Source organism: Episyrphus balteatus, chromosome 2, assembly GCF_945859705.1.
Source record: "Episyrphus balteatus chromosome 2, idEpiBalt1.1, whole genome shotgun sequence".
In the NCBI taxonomy this organism is placed as follows: Eukaryota; Metazoa; Arthropoda; class Insecta; order Diptera; family Syrphidae; genus Episyrphus; species Episyrphus balteatus.
Window position 1 is genome coordinate 91515835 of NC_079135.1, and position 15422 is coordinate 91531256.

General features: G+C 31.6%; 1 long non-coding RNA gene across 2 annotated transcripts; it reads left to right on the forward strand.

The window, feature by feature from the left end:
- Positions 1–10863: 10863 nt before the first annotated feature.
- Positions 10864–14268, forward strand: LOC129912569 (uncharacterized). Of its 2 annotated transcripts, none has more exons than XR_008771854.1 (3): positions 10864–11593; positions 13827–14029; positions 14100–14268. It is a non-coding gene; the product is annotated as an uncharacterized LOC129912569 (long non-coding RNA). The 2 variants fall into 2 exon arrangements; XR_008771855.1 differs by lacking the exon at positions 10864–11593 and adding an exon at positions 13530–13667.
- Positions 14269–15422: the final 1154 nt, after the last annotated feature.

Consider the following 15422-nt stretch of genomic DNA (forward strand, 5'->3'; position numbering starts at 1 on the left):
TTTTTTTTTGTTATTATTTTCAGATATTTTTGTATGAACACAACAATTAAAATACCTTGGCAATACTGTTTTCTATCGAGAGAAAGTAAAATCTGGATAATTATCTGGATTTTTGAAAAATCTATACAGATAAAGTTTTTGTTGTATTTAACACGTAAATTGTTTCGATTTCAAAAATCTCGATGTCGTTTTTTTGCACAAAATCTATATAGATAAACAAAAAAAACACACCTATTATATCTTATATGTATAAATGCTCAAAGCGTAAAAATAAACTTAGTAAAAACATCACAACTTTTGTTTTTCTCTTGTTTTAAATAGTTTTTCCTTAGTTTTTTTTATAATACTTTAATTTTTTTTTTTGTTTAAATGTTTAAATAAATATCAATAGGAAATTTAACTATCTACAAAAAGCTACTTCATAAAAATTTTGAAATTTGATCGTTACGAAAATGGTCATATCTTTAAAAGTTAAATACATAGATTTTAAAAAAAAAAAGTGTCTTGTTATTTTTTCCAGGAAGTGTTCTCCACATACAAAAACTAAAACTGTAAGGTTTTTAAAGTTTTTTTTATTTTTTTTTGTCAAAAATTTCCTTTGAAAAATCGATTTTTTAAAAATGTTTTGATACATTGCACTTAGGCCCATTTGTTGAAACGAATCTTAAATATTTATGTGAAACCTAAATCCTTAAGTTCTACATAACGGTTTGCACGAACTTCAAACTGTGTCATAAATTCCTCTAAGTTTAACCTAACTTTGGGGGAAAAAATTGTAGAACATAAGCAATTTATGTTCACTTAAGCAATTTTATTTTACAAAATACGAAGGAACATGGCTTAAAAAATGCCACGGGTAGTAAAAAAAATTATTTAAAATTAAACTTAACTTACGTGCAAACATATTATTTTCCATATTAATCATCCGTGGAGGGTAAACTTTTCTATACAAGATTTTGCAGCACACAAATTTGACAGTTTATCCAACTTATTCACTACTTAAGGTTTATGTGACGTTTTTAATTTTATTCTTATGTCAAATACAATTTTTTGTAATTTTTCGAAATATTAGTAATTTTTCCAAAAAAGATAAAAGGACACACACAAACAATTTAATATTTAACTAACAATTTATTAGTATTTAATCAAAAAATTCAGAAAACATAAAAAATAATTGAATTTAAAATTTCTTTGACATTTGAATTAAAATTCTCAGGGATTTCTAGCATGAAATCAAATCATTGCTAGGTTGAACATAAATATTTCTTAGAAACTTGGAATAAACTAAGTAAAACGTAAGAGCTATGTTCGACCTAGCTATGAATCAAGTTTATGATCCGTATGACACAGAAAAGTTATTTTTGTATTTCTTGTATATTTCAGGTGCCGGTTCTTTTGTTCAGACTGGTCATTTATTACTTAAAACTGGAAAAACTGCGACAAAAAACTTTGAAAAATCATATGTATCTCGAAAACGTATACATATGTACATGTAATTTTTTTGGATGTAACCCAACTAACAATTTTACTTCCACAAGGGTCTAACGAAGCTGTTTCGATTTTTGAAATATTGCTTGTATACGACCATAGAGAAGCCCATCTGGCCCACCCGAGAAGCTTGATAGGCCTTAGAAGAGTCATATGCAAGTTGATTGGAGAGACTCATAACATGTCTTTAATGCCTTATAGAAACAACCAACGTTTGAAATTTGAAAATGTGTATTATTGTTGCAGGCTTTTATTTTTATTTAGAAGCTCTGAGTAGACTTGTCGAAGGATTGCGAAAGTCTAAACGAGGTATATCCCAAATAGAATAAAGAAAAAAAATATTTTTTTTTCATTTTTTCTTTTTTTTTTGTCCTATTACATTTTATTTTTTCATTTTCTTTTTCAAGTTTTGCTTCTGAAATTAAATTTCCAAACACAATTAAATTGAGAAAAAAACTTCTTACTTACTTGACGCATTTTGCTGGATTTGAACCACGTACATGATGATTGATAGTCCGGTACCTTACCCATCGAGCTACTCAAGTATATAATAAAAGAGTTTCAAATTTGGACTAGTTGAAACCAGAGCTTCCTAAGGGCTTCGATTTAACTTCCTGATGAGTTGCACTATCTTAACGAATATGGTGACCATTTGTGTTTTTTTTTTTCAAAGTTATTATTTTTGGTTATTTTCTGTTTTTTTTTTATCTTGTAAAAAATTATATAAAGACTAAATAATAATAATATACTGATTGTCAAACCATGTCATTATTGAGAAGATGAAAGAAAATAACTTGTTACTCAAGAACAATTTTTTCTGGAATATCTGAAAAATTCGTTTTTTTTTTAGACTTTAGAGGTTTCACCCGGATGCCGTTAAGCCCCATTTCTCCGAAGAAGAAAAAAAAATCTTTAATTTTTTTAGGCTTTTGGCTTTTTCTTAAAAATTAGAGAATTAACTTTGTTTTGAACTTAGATAAAAAATCTAAAATGTCCATCACTATTTTTTATATAAATAAGTGGAGAAGATTAAAATCTTGTTTTCCTTTCTTCTCCACTTACTTGAATATGAACTCCGAATTGGTCAGTAAACCATTTTTAATATCACTATTTTAAACTAATTACCGATATGAAAAGATTCACTTTTTCATTTTTTTCTTTATAAAAATGAATAAATAAACCAAAAATGGTCACCATAATGGCACTTATCCAAATAAAACTTATTCTCATGAGTTTGCCTGACAGTTTAAAAAATTTAGCTTGTACTCACTTTCACAGGGCTTCTAGAAATAAAATTAGGGAGCCTAACTTCGCTTAGGCAAACTTATAAAATTAAATGCTTTTTACAATGTTTTGCTTGTACTTTAAGGATTTCTACAAATATAAATAAATATCCCCTAACTTCGCTAAGGCAAACATATAAAACTAAAAGTTTTTCGAGCATGCGCCGGAAATTGAACTTCTTTTTTTCTCACACAGTGATGCAAAACATACAATTATGTAAGTCGTTATATTTGAAAGTGATATTAAACATAATTTTCAATCAAAAACAATGATTCAACAATTTTTTAATTCAAATATTAGAATGGAGTAACTATAACACATTTATTTTGTGGAATATTTGTTGAAAAAGGCAAAACCGTTTAACTGCGGTTTATTTGAAATTCAACGTAATTTTTTTTTTAAATGAATATCACGACTCATATACACTCCGCTTCAACTGAATAAGCACACAAATTTTCAAAGCTATTTTGTCCATTTTTTCCTAAGATTGATCTTTAATGTAACATTTGATGATGTTTACAGTTAGCTTACGATGTTGAGAAACCAAATCAGAAAGAATAATTCTCAAAGTACCGCTATTTTTTTTCGTGTTCTCTTACAAAGCGCCCCATATGGAAAAATGCAGTTTTTTTTTGCGTCACACAGTGTGTCGAGCCCATACAAAAGTTTATCATAAATACTTGCAGCTAAGTTTTTGGAGTTTTAATATCTTTTTTTGTGTTTTTATGGCAGGAATAGAAAAAAAAAATTACAAATTAACAAATTAAACAACCTATTACTATTTTTTTTAGTATAATTTATGAAATTAACATTTATTGAAGAAGCCACTTGTGAGCAGAATTAATTTTTTTTTATATATAAACAAAAATATACTTTTCGTAAGGTTTTTGGTGTGCTGAACTCGAATCCGAAGTCAGAAAAATTCTATCATATCGCGTTTTTGAAATATTCCCGTTAGAAAATCTGAAATGTCGTTTTTTAACAGTTTTTGAGGTTATGTTCTTGAACGTGGTGATTTATTTTAAATAAATTTGTGACAGTTTCTAAAAGAACTAAATGTTTTCTTTTAAAGCCCGTTCAAATCTTTTCAATATCTTTTTTCTACTTTGAGAAATCTTAAGTTGAAGTCAACTTGTTTTGTTTATCTTCTCTATACAAAAAAATCGTATGTTTATTTGCGTTTCATAGCAAATCTCGAATAGTTTTTTGTCAATCGCTTTCAAATTTTGAAATAACGTTTTATTTGCATTTTCGTAAATTCTTATATCGATGAGGTTGGTAAATACGCTATAATACACAGTAGAGCGTGGCCGGGTCAAGTAATTATATTAAAAATTTAGTATGCAGAAAATTATAATTTTTTTTTTTGTTGAAAACAATATTTAAAATATTTGTAATTACATAAACAGCTTTTTGTTACTTGCATATGGCTAAAAATTATTAAAAACATCGATTTTTTCATTTTTGTGATCCCCTTGAAGATGTTTCTCAAAAAATGAATTATTTTGAGTACTTGACTCGTAGCACATAAATGTGAATATCTCTGGTAATCGCAAACAGAAGCAGACCAAACTTTGCCAATATTAAGTATAGGCATAAGGAAAAATAATATAAAAAAATTATCGATATGATTTAATAAGTATTTTTTTAAATTAAGTTTAAAAATTAATTTTTTTTTTTTGGCCATTTATCAAAGAAATTTTAATAACTCATATATAATTTTATAAATTTAATTTTTTTTGTTATACGTTTTACAACAACACTCAAATAAACAAAATAACATTAACAAAATTTTTCAAACAATTACCAAACGTGAAATATATACTCTCAAAGATTCCCATAAATTCCTCAAAATATTTTCGATTTCCGAGGTACTCATGTTTCGGAGCTTATTTTGAATACATAACCTGGGTTATTTTGTAAGATAAATATATTTTCATATGAGTTGACACTTCTAAATTATATTTTAATAGCAAAAATATTAATTTTTAACAAAAAAAAAAGTGATTTATCATAAGGGGACGACACACTGTGCGTCAACTGAATAGAACCACGGTCTTTCAAGGTCAATATCTTCGCTGTTTATGGGAGTTTTGAGGTGTTTGGCATACCAAATCAAAGGCTGAAATTTTCTCAGTGAGATTTTGTCATTTAATTAAAATTAAAAAAAAAGTAGTAGATTAAAAGCTTTGAATACTGTCGACAGAGCTAAAATTAATTTGTTAACGGAACAAGTACTGACCGGGTCTGCTATCTATAGCTACCAAAATTGATCGGAGTTTTAGTGTGTTGCCTATTCGTACCTCAAAAATAAAAGTTCGTACAGGAAAAATATGAATTAAGGTAAAAAACGGCAAAAATAGCAGTTAATCGACGAGAAATTTTGAGATCTGCCTCCAATTCATTTGACTCTGGGGCAAAAATCAAACAAAAAGCTGGTGTTTCTGCAAGTGTTTCAACACTCCGCAGAGTAATTAACAGCACGGATCATTTTAACCCATTAAAAGTCCAAAAGAAACCAACTTTAAACAAGCAACAAAAAGGTATTCGTTTAGAATTTTCTAGACTCCATATGAGCTGGAAAAATGAGTGACGCAAAGTGGTTTTTCTTATTTGAAAAAGTTTAATTTTGATGGATTCATAATTGAAGTCATCGGGGCCATCAAAATTGACCTTTTTCAAATGAAAAAAAAACCACTTTGCGTCACTCATTTTTCCAGCTCATATGGAGTCTAGAAAATTCTAAACGAATACCTTTTTGTTGCTTGTTTAAAGTTGGTTTCTTTTGGACTTTTAATGGGCTTAAATGATCCGTGCTGTTAATTACTCTGCGGAGTGTTGAAACACTTGCAGAAACACCAGCTTTTTGTTTGATTTTTGCCCCAGAGTCAAATGAATTGGAGGCAGATCTCAAAATTTCTCGTCGATTAACTGCTATTTTTGCCGTTTTTTACCTTAATTCATATTTTTCCTGTACGAACTTTTATTTTTGAGGTACGAATAGGCAACACACTAAAACTCCGATCAATTTTGGTAGCTATAGATAGCAGACCCGGTCAGTACTTGTTCCGTTAACAAATTAATTTTAGCTCTGTCGACAGTATTCAAAGCTTTTAATCTACTATTTTTGAAGTTATACTTCTTATGGGAGGGTGGGTATGAAAATTTACTTTTTGACAAGAATGTCAAAGGGATTATGACGCGATCACCCTGGGTAGCAGGGCTGTCGTTTCAGCTTTAGAGTAGGCAGTACTTTAGTATTTAAAAATGCAGTACGCCGCAGTACGGCAAACATAAAACACACAACACGTTGCAAGTTATATGTTTCATGTGGCAAGTTGTATGTGGCAAGTTACATGTGGCAAGTTGCATGTGGCAAGTTGTATGTGGCAAGTTGCGTGTGGCAAGTTGCATGTGGCAAGCTGCATGTGGCAAGTTGCGTGTGGCAAGTTGCATGTGGCAAGTTGCGTGTGGCAAGTTGCATGTGGCAAGTTACATGTGGCAAGTTGCATGTGATAATTTCCATGTGGCAAGTTGCCCGAGTTGCAAAAAGCTCACATTTCAGCTCAGCTCACAGCTCAGCTCAAATTTGAGCTAGGTACCATAGCTAAGCTCATTTGAGCTGAGCTGGAAGTGAGCTAAGCTGAAAGTGAGCGCCCTAACTTCCAACGCCTATATCTCGAAATTTTGAAGAAAATGAAAAAAAAAATTTTGATGCCAAAAGGTAGCGGGGACTCTAACCTACATTTGGGTACAACTCTCATCCCTGTAGGTCCACGCGTTCTCAAACCGGGAGAACTTAAAAGTAAAAAAAAAAATAGGCACGATTCTGAAAAAATAGGCATGATGTGGCGGTTTAACATGGAAGGCGATTTTTTAAAAATCTGACAATGTGCAAAGCGTAGGCCCATGACACAAGCTATCATTTGGCATCACTCCCGAAAAATGCTCTCAAGCGGTTTAGCTTCCAGGAGCGTTCAAAGATTCGGGGATTTTTCGAAAAAAAATTTTACCCCAACTTTCAAACGCGATTTTCTCGGAATTTTGAAAAAAATCGAAAAACCGGATTATACAACTATCGGGTAGCTGAGAATATAAGCTTTCATATGGCACCACTCCCCTGTCTCTAGATCAAAGCGTTCCAACGACTATATCGCGGAATTTTGAAGAAATTGCAAATACAATTTTTGATGCCAAAAGGTAGCGGGGACTCTAACCTACATTTGGGTACAACTCCCATCCCTGTAGGTCTACGCGTTCTCAAACCGGGAGAACTTAAAAGTAAAAAAAAAATAGGCACGATTCTGAAAAAATAGGCATGATGTGGCTGTTTAACATGGAAGGCGATTTTTTAAAAATTTGACAATGTGCAAAGCGTAGGCTTATGACACAAGCTATCATCTGGCATCACTCCCAAAAATTTTTCTCAAGCGGTTTAGCTTCCAGGAGCGTTCAAAGATTCGGGGATTTTTCGAACAAAAATTTTACCCAAATTTTCAAACGCGATTTTCTCGGAATTTTGAAAAAAGTCGTAAAACCGGATTGTACCGGAATTTTTTTATATGATAAAAAATGAAATATTTTACTAAAAAAAATAGAAATATATTTACTATTAAACAAACCAAGAGAAAAGATCACGAAAAATTATCTGTTTTATTTATAAAAATATCCATGTGTTAAAATAATTCCATTAATAACTAGAACCAAACATCTTAAGCTATGGTGTTTTATAAAAGTTTAAAATATCTTCATATTTCATTATACTTTCCAAATAAAAATCAATGTATCCTCTCATCCATCACAGCTCAGCTCAGCTCACTTTACCTTAGCTCACCCAACAGCTCAGCTTAACCATCAGCTCAGCTCACTTTCAGCTCAGCTCACTTTCAGCTCAGCTCAAATGAGCTGAGCTATGGTACATAGCTGAAAAGTGAGCTAGCTCAAAATTTGAGCTGAGCTGTGAGCTGAGCTCAGCTCACTTTTGAGCTTTGTAGCAACCCTGCAAGTTGCATATTGCTACCACTAGTGCTGAAGCACACACAATTCTCATAAAATTACCATATCGCACTTTTTATGCGCAATTCATTTACTTTCGTTAAGCGTATACCGTACGTGTTCTGAACCGCAAAACATAAGTAAATTTCACAGAATAAATTGAAAACTACATGGACGCAAGGAGGATGAAAGAATTAATTTATTGTTTACTTGATAAAAATGTAAAAAAACGAATTAATTTAATAATAGAAATTAAAAATATCAAATGAAATTCATTTACATATACTGAATGAGAAGTATAACTTCAGTCGCGTGTACATGTGTACACACACTTTTTTTTTTTTAAATTTTAATTAAATGACAAAATCTCACTGAGAAAATTTCAGCCTTTGATTTGGTATGCCAAACACCTCAAAACTCCCATAAACAGCGAAGATATTGACCTTGAAAGACCGTGGTTCTATTCAGTTGACGCAAAAAAAAACTGCATTTTTCCATATGGGGCGCTTTGTAAGAGAACACGAAAAAAATAGCGGTACTTTGAGAATTATTCTTTCTGATTTGGTTTCTCAACATCGTAAGCTAACTGTAAACATCATCAAATGTTGCATGAAAGATCAATCTTAGGAAAAAATGGACAAAATACCTTTGAAAATTTGTGTGCTTATTCAGTTGAAGCGGAGTGTACTATTGACATAATTTTGGTAATATAGAACTATAATAATAAATGCATTTAAGGCAATTGTATAAGTTGTAGGTACTTCTACCATACTAAAAAACCTACCTAAGTAATTTTTGAGTCTAATAATTTTCGAATTGGATAAAAAAAATACATAGCATTCATAAAGATTTTGTAAGCAGTTCTAATACAATTTCTTTTGCAAAGCCATTTAAAAGAAGTCAGTTATTGTCTTTTATTTCTTGTGCTTCTACAATGGAATTTCATGTGGCCATATTGAAATTTAAACGAAATGTTTTCATTAATGCTTGTATAAATTTTTAAATTCCACTTGCACTAGGTTTCTAGGAAGCGGTTAACGAAAGTTAAGCCTCGGAAGTTTGAATTTTCGATTCACAAACTAAATACAAGCCCTGTAGAGATATTAGCTGCAAGAAATTAAAGATCCTAACCTTGTGGAATTAAAATTGTTAGTTGGGAAGTGATCAAAGTTCGTTAGAAAACAATAGTGGTTTTGAGTGTAAATTTTGGCAGTAAGCCAGTGTAATAGATGATTCTGAAAATATTCATTCCACGCTTCAACTTCCAAGGCTACCAATTAAGATATTTCCAATTCTAAGCGAAGTTTCAATTTTCATCCTGATAAATCATCGTTCTTTATACATAAACATAGATACCTTTAGTCTTTAAAAGTTGAAAGATGTTCAAAATATTTAGGTAAGTATCAAAAGGAAACATAACAAAAAAAATATTTTACAAATCTCGAACCCCAAAAAACCATACAAAAAATAAAGACATCAACACACATGTGCCTCTTACTTATTTTCTGTCATTGAATTGAATCACTCGATGTCACCCAATTACAAAGAATATTAAACAACAAAAAACAAGACCCCTTAAGCCCAGCATCAATGTATCTATATAATCGTTAAAAAAAAAAGTAAAACAGATGATGATGTCCTTCCCATAAAAAATATCTCTATACAAATAATTATATTCTTCTAAAGAGAATAATTCCAGAAAAAAAAAAAAATGCGTGATGCGTTGACATTAAAAAAAGCAGACAAAATAAAAAAAAAAAAAAAACATAAAAAACCCTTCGACCAAAACAAATTGCAACTGAATAAAAAAAAAAAAAATAACCGACAAAAAATAAAGCAAGAGGGTTCTCCTGATTCAATATGACCAATGCAAGAATGCATTTTCATTCTCAACACCGCACCGCTACGAATTGATATACCACTATATTGAGGCTTCCCTATACTAACCCAGTGCAGTGCTATCATCTATCATCCCTTTCATGAAAAGCAAAACAAAAAAATATAAGGCACCAATGTGTCTACCGATGTGACTCTCTTCAATATCAATTTAAAAAAAAAAAAAAGTATAAATGTCCTTTCTGTTCACATTTATACATTTTATACACACACAGTTGACTGAACAACAACAATATTGTCAAAAAAAGAACTCGCGCCCTTTGCACAAAAACCTATATCAAGGGTTTGCCTCTAAGCCCACGCTATCAAATTCCCAACTGTATCTAATGTACGTGAAATAATTGAACAAGGATAATAAATTAAATATCCTCAAAAAGAGACACATTTTTCTAACGATCCAATCAATGCACGTGTAATGGTTCTTGTTCACTGAATCGTTTCATTCCCATATCAATATATATATGATGTCCTTTTTTGAGTTCTTCACGATACAAGGATACAAAATTATAAGAAAAATGTGAAAGGACATAACATCTTCCTTGTTTTTGCCGCAAAGAAGTGTAAATAGAAAACCTTCTTCTTTTCGTCCAAATCGAGTGCATTTGATTAACAACTAATTCAAATAAATTCGTCCTTTTTTTTCATTCATTCAAAAAATGGACACATAAACCATTAAGGATATGTTTGTGTCATCAGAATGCTTCTATTCTCTCTTATTTTTTTTGTTTCACAATGAAGATGTTTCAAAAATTCGATGACAATTGTTTTTTTTTGCAAACAATGTAATTTCTAAAGGATCCTTTGTTATCCTTGTTTGGTGTGATTTATCCATTTACACCTTAATAGAGTTATTCCTTCGATCTTTTTGGGAATTTTTATTGTGTTGACAAAAAAAGTCAAAAAATGTCAACTATTTGTTGTCGTCCTTAGTATAAAGGATATATACAAACAAAATGGGCAAGAAAATGTCCTTTCAATTGTTTAGTGTTTGATTTTTTAGTTTGTTACACAGTATTTGGTAAACATCCTTTTTTTTTGATAGAATTTTATATAAATATAAATGTTTTTCGTGGAATCACACCTCTGACCAGTACAAAGTCGGCTTATTTTATTGTGTTAGCGGCCAGGCGGGTACCCAAAATCAATTTGTATTTTTTTTCAAAAAAATCAAATATTTTTTTTTTTAGTCTAAAATGGGTACAACTGGCAGACAATACAAAAAATTCGAAATACAAAAATAAATTCTCGAATTCGAAAAAAAAGGGAATTTCATGCGGACGGGTTTTATTTTTACACAAAAATTCAACACACCATCAGCAAAAGAGCAAAGACTGAGAAGATGTACGAGTTTTTTTTGTATAAAAGCTGAAATATGTTACAAATTAATGGAAGCTGGCTGGAGAGCGGCCTATACAACGGGTGCCTATATCGACTCAGAAAAGAGTATCAGCGCGGGTATTGTTTTGTATATTGGGTATTAAAGAATCGTTAAGAAAGGATGTCAAATGAAATATTTGAGATATTCCTTTGATGATTTGTGATTGAGTTGAAACGTGACTTTTGTTCGTTTTTTTTTTTTTCGTTGTGTTTTCTGTTGGCTTTGAGATTTTTCAAACATCAGAATGTTAAATGGGAATCTGGAGAAAAACACCAATCCGCTAGTAGCAAAAAAAAAAAAAAAACACCAAAAGGGAAAACAAAACACATGTATCAAGAATGTCAGGCGTGCCGCAATAATCTTTAAACGTAAACGTTGTTCACCCCCGCCGCCGACGCCTATTGGATTTGGATTTGGATGGTGAGCAGGAGCACATCACGCGCGCATCTATATGTACCTAAATCGTGTCGTGAGGTATTGGAAGAGCAACATTTCGGTTGGCAGATGATGAGGCCAATATACAATGTTTAACCAGATGTGGATGTGGATGGGGTAAGTAAGTGGATGTTGTCTTGTAATTTAGTTGTTTTGGAGGCATGAAGAGGGCACTCGATATTATGGTCTCGTTTGGCGTGTGCACCTTTGCCACGAGCTGCGGTACGTGATGGTTGCAGATGACTTGAAATGGCTTTATGCATCTGAAATAGCGGATAAGTAGGTATTTTAGGAAATACGACCGATGATCATTCGGAGTAAATTGGCTATTCGCAAAAACAAAAAAAATTATTTATTCTCAAAAGATGTACAGTGGCCGTATAATTGAACATATTTTTGTTCCTACACTCAGAGAACAAAATAGTTAATATCTTGAAAACTATTAAAATGGTTAAAAATAAAATGCACGACTGGGGTCGCACGTACTTGCTCTTGCAGTTTAAAACACTTTTATGTTAGTTTACTTGTAGATTTGAAGAGCTGCCTCTATATAAATTTAAAGAAATTTTTTTGATGTTGGGGAAGAGCCAACATTTAGGGCAAAATTTTGTTAAATGAAAAAAAATTTTTTTATTTGACTTTTTTTGAAAAAAATTATCTTATCTTATTGCAAATCTGCAAAGTTTAATGAAAATATTTGGTATAATTTGAAAATTTTGTATGGGAGGTACACTTTTTTGACTTTTTTGACTTTTTTGAAATTTCTTCGAATCGTCTGCAAAGTTTAATCAAAATCGTTAGAGCCGTTTTCGAGTTATTTGGTTTGAATTGAAAAATTTGTATGGGAGGTACACTTTCTAAGTGAGATAAAAAAAAACAACTTTTAGAATTCCATAAAAATCATCTGTACCAAATTTGAAGAAAATACGTCCACCCGTTAAGGCTGTGGAAATGTGTACAGATGGACGCACATTTTTTTGCGGAGTACTGTTGTTACAAGGATTCGTGGTAATTTAAAGGTAGGTAGACTCAAAACTTTACGTAGGTATGATAAATGCATATCAAGGGTAGTAAGAAACGCTTTTGGAAGACCAGTTTCGATGTATGGACAACGTAGTTTGGTGTGTTAACAGGTAGATTAAAGCATCTTTTGACGCAAAAACCTTTGAAGTTTTTCGCATTGTGTGTACTCTTGGTACCCCCACACTTGTGCAGAGTAAAACATTATGGATCTAACGGCCGCATCATGAACTTTTAACTTAGCTGAGTGAGGCACGGATTTATTTTTTACGAATTTGGACCAGGTTGCGTTTATAGCATTTTTTGATGTTGACAGCCTCTTTGTGAGACGTTCGGACCAGGACATGTTATACGTAAAAACGACACCAAGATATGTACTTATACTGGTTTGCAATTTTTATTTCAGTACCATTAAAATACCATTTTCCACAAGCTGCTATTCGACCTCCATTCCTAAAGATAACAATTTCTGACTTCTCAAGATTAACTTCAAGGTTCCATATTTATAGCAATAGCTACTGAACTTGTTTTTAATAGCTTGAAGTTTTGTAGGACTCTCAGCCAAAATTACTATGTCATCCGCATACAATATAGGACATTTATACTTATTCCTTCTACAAATATTCCGATGGGGAGTTCAGAGTGGAGATCGTTTAAAAACAAGACAAAAAGTAGAGCACTCAGCACGCAACCTTGTTTAACACTGCAACTATATCTTTATTATAGTAGTTTGATGATTTGAACCAATCAAGAGTAAAAATTAAAAAAAGAATATTTTTCTTTAAAAAAAAACCTCATCAAAAAAATTTTGATTGAAGTCTATATCTAAAAAAATGGCCTCATAAGTCAACACATATATTTCAAATTATAAAAACTTTAACCCTTTTGGGGCGCCATCTATTGTCAAAATAAAAATCTGAAAAAATTAGTGGATTTTTTTTATTTAGAAACAGTTTTTCCACTTAGGAACTTGATTCTCGAAAAAAACCTAAATAACGAACGCTCTAATGTACATACATTCTTCGATGGGTGTTTTAGTTTTTAATATCGTCCTCTTTGATGATGGGTGGTGATTAAGCACCACTTGTTCCAAGAAAATGGAAAAGGAGCCCTTCGACTCGATTTTTCACTTAAAATCCCGCATCTTTGGACAGTGTGCCATTTTACCCAGGTAAATTTGATCAGTGAAATTTTTAGACGTCTAGAAAATTAAAAAATTTAAATACTTTTTGGAATTTTTTTTAACTCGCTAAGCAAAAAAATGTGAGAAAAATATATTAAACTTTGAAAAGTATACAGCATTTAAGTTTGAATGTTACTTCTTTTCCAGATATGGGACATTTTTCTTAATGAATTTGGATTTTTCAACGCTGAAAATTTTCAAAAAACTTCGCACACTGTATCAAAGCAGGAATGATTTCAGTTTTGCCATCGGAAAATTTGATATAGAGATTTGTGAACGGCACTTTGAAGATTCGGAACGCATTTAAAATGGATCCACAGGGCGTTTCGTCAAAAATCATCTAAAAAATAGTGATTATTAGTTCTAGAACAGTATTTTCTATTTCTCTATTCTATTTTAAATGAGTTTTTCACTTTCTAGAGAGTTTAGAATGCAAGGAGTATGAAAGTATCTATCGGTAGCTAATGTGCTGTAATGTTGATTCTGAATGAAGAAGAAAGTTTCCCTCTCATGTTGAAAGGTAGGCAATTGAACAATTTAACATGATGAATTTTCTTACATAACTTTTCCAAGAATGAAATGGATTTTCCTGAACAATTAACTTAAATTTATTGTAAATAAAAAATATCTGTATGGCCTTCTTGAAATTCATTCATAGATACTTGTTCAAATCAGTTTTTTTTTTTGTATACAATGCGAACATAGCATTTTCTTTAATTCCCGAAAAAAAACCATATTGTACACAAACTATCACATTATCTCTTCCATCAACTGCAACTGTCACATCGAGGTAAGTAGATTAAAGATGTCATGTTTATTCCCATCATCATTTTGAAAAAAAAAATGTTAAGAAAACATCACATAAGTCGTTTCCATTGCAAATGCGGATGATCCTTTCAAACACCATTCAACCTCATCATCAGCTAATGCATCATCCGATCAACTTTTAAGTTCTCCACAGAAAAAAAAAATAATAGATGAAAAAGAAGACATCCTTAAGATATAATAGATTTAACCGTGCGTAAGTTTGTCATCCACAAAAAAGGAACAAAGCAACAAAAATACACACCATTCACCTCATCCGCTTATAACTATATCATAGCAAAGATGAAATGCTCTCTACTTTCAAGGCATGGGAAATCTATTTTCAAGGTAAATCCTTGCGCGAAGTCCTCGTAAAGTGATATGTGTCTTGTAGAGTGTATTGTACCTGTTGTGAAAAAGAAAAGCGGATGAAAAAAAGGAGGAATGTCCTGGCGGCGGGTTTAATGCAATCACAAATTCACATGATGAAGTACTTTTTTTTCTTGAATCGGTTTTCTACAAAGGACATGAAAGTGAATTTTCAAAAAAAAAAAGGAAGTTCCATTTCTTTTTCCTTTGGGGTTAGATAATATTGAATCCATCCATATTCTGCTTCAGAACTACCACCAAACTGATGCTCCTTGAACCGAATCCATTTCGGCGAATTATTTGATAAGAAGAACACAAAACCCAACCCTTTTCCTATTATATTTCTACTTAGCACTTAGTCATTTTGTTTTGTATGCTTGTTACTGTTATAGGCAGATGGAAAATCTGGCAACAACAATTGCCACATCATTCATAGGCAAATTCGAAAAGGCATCACACTTTTTTATTTCAAAACCAAATGGGCCAAGGCACGACCCGCTATAAAACAAAAACCCTTTCTCGTTTATAATCATTTTAAATAGATGAAATCATGTACACTGAGAAAAAAAT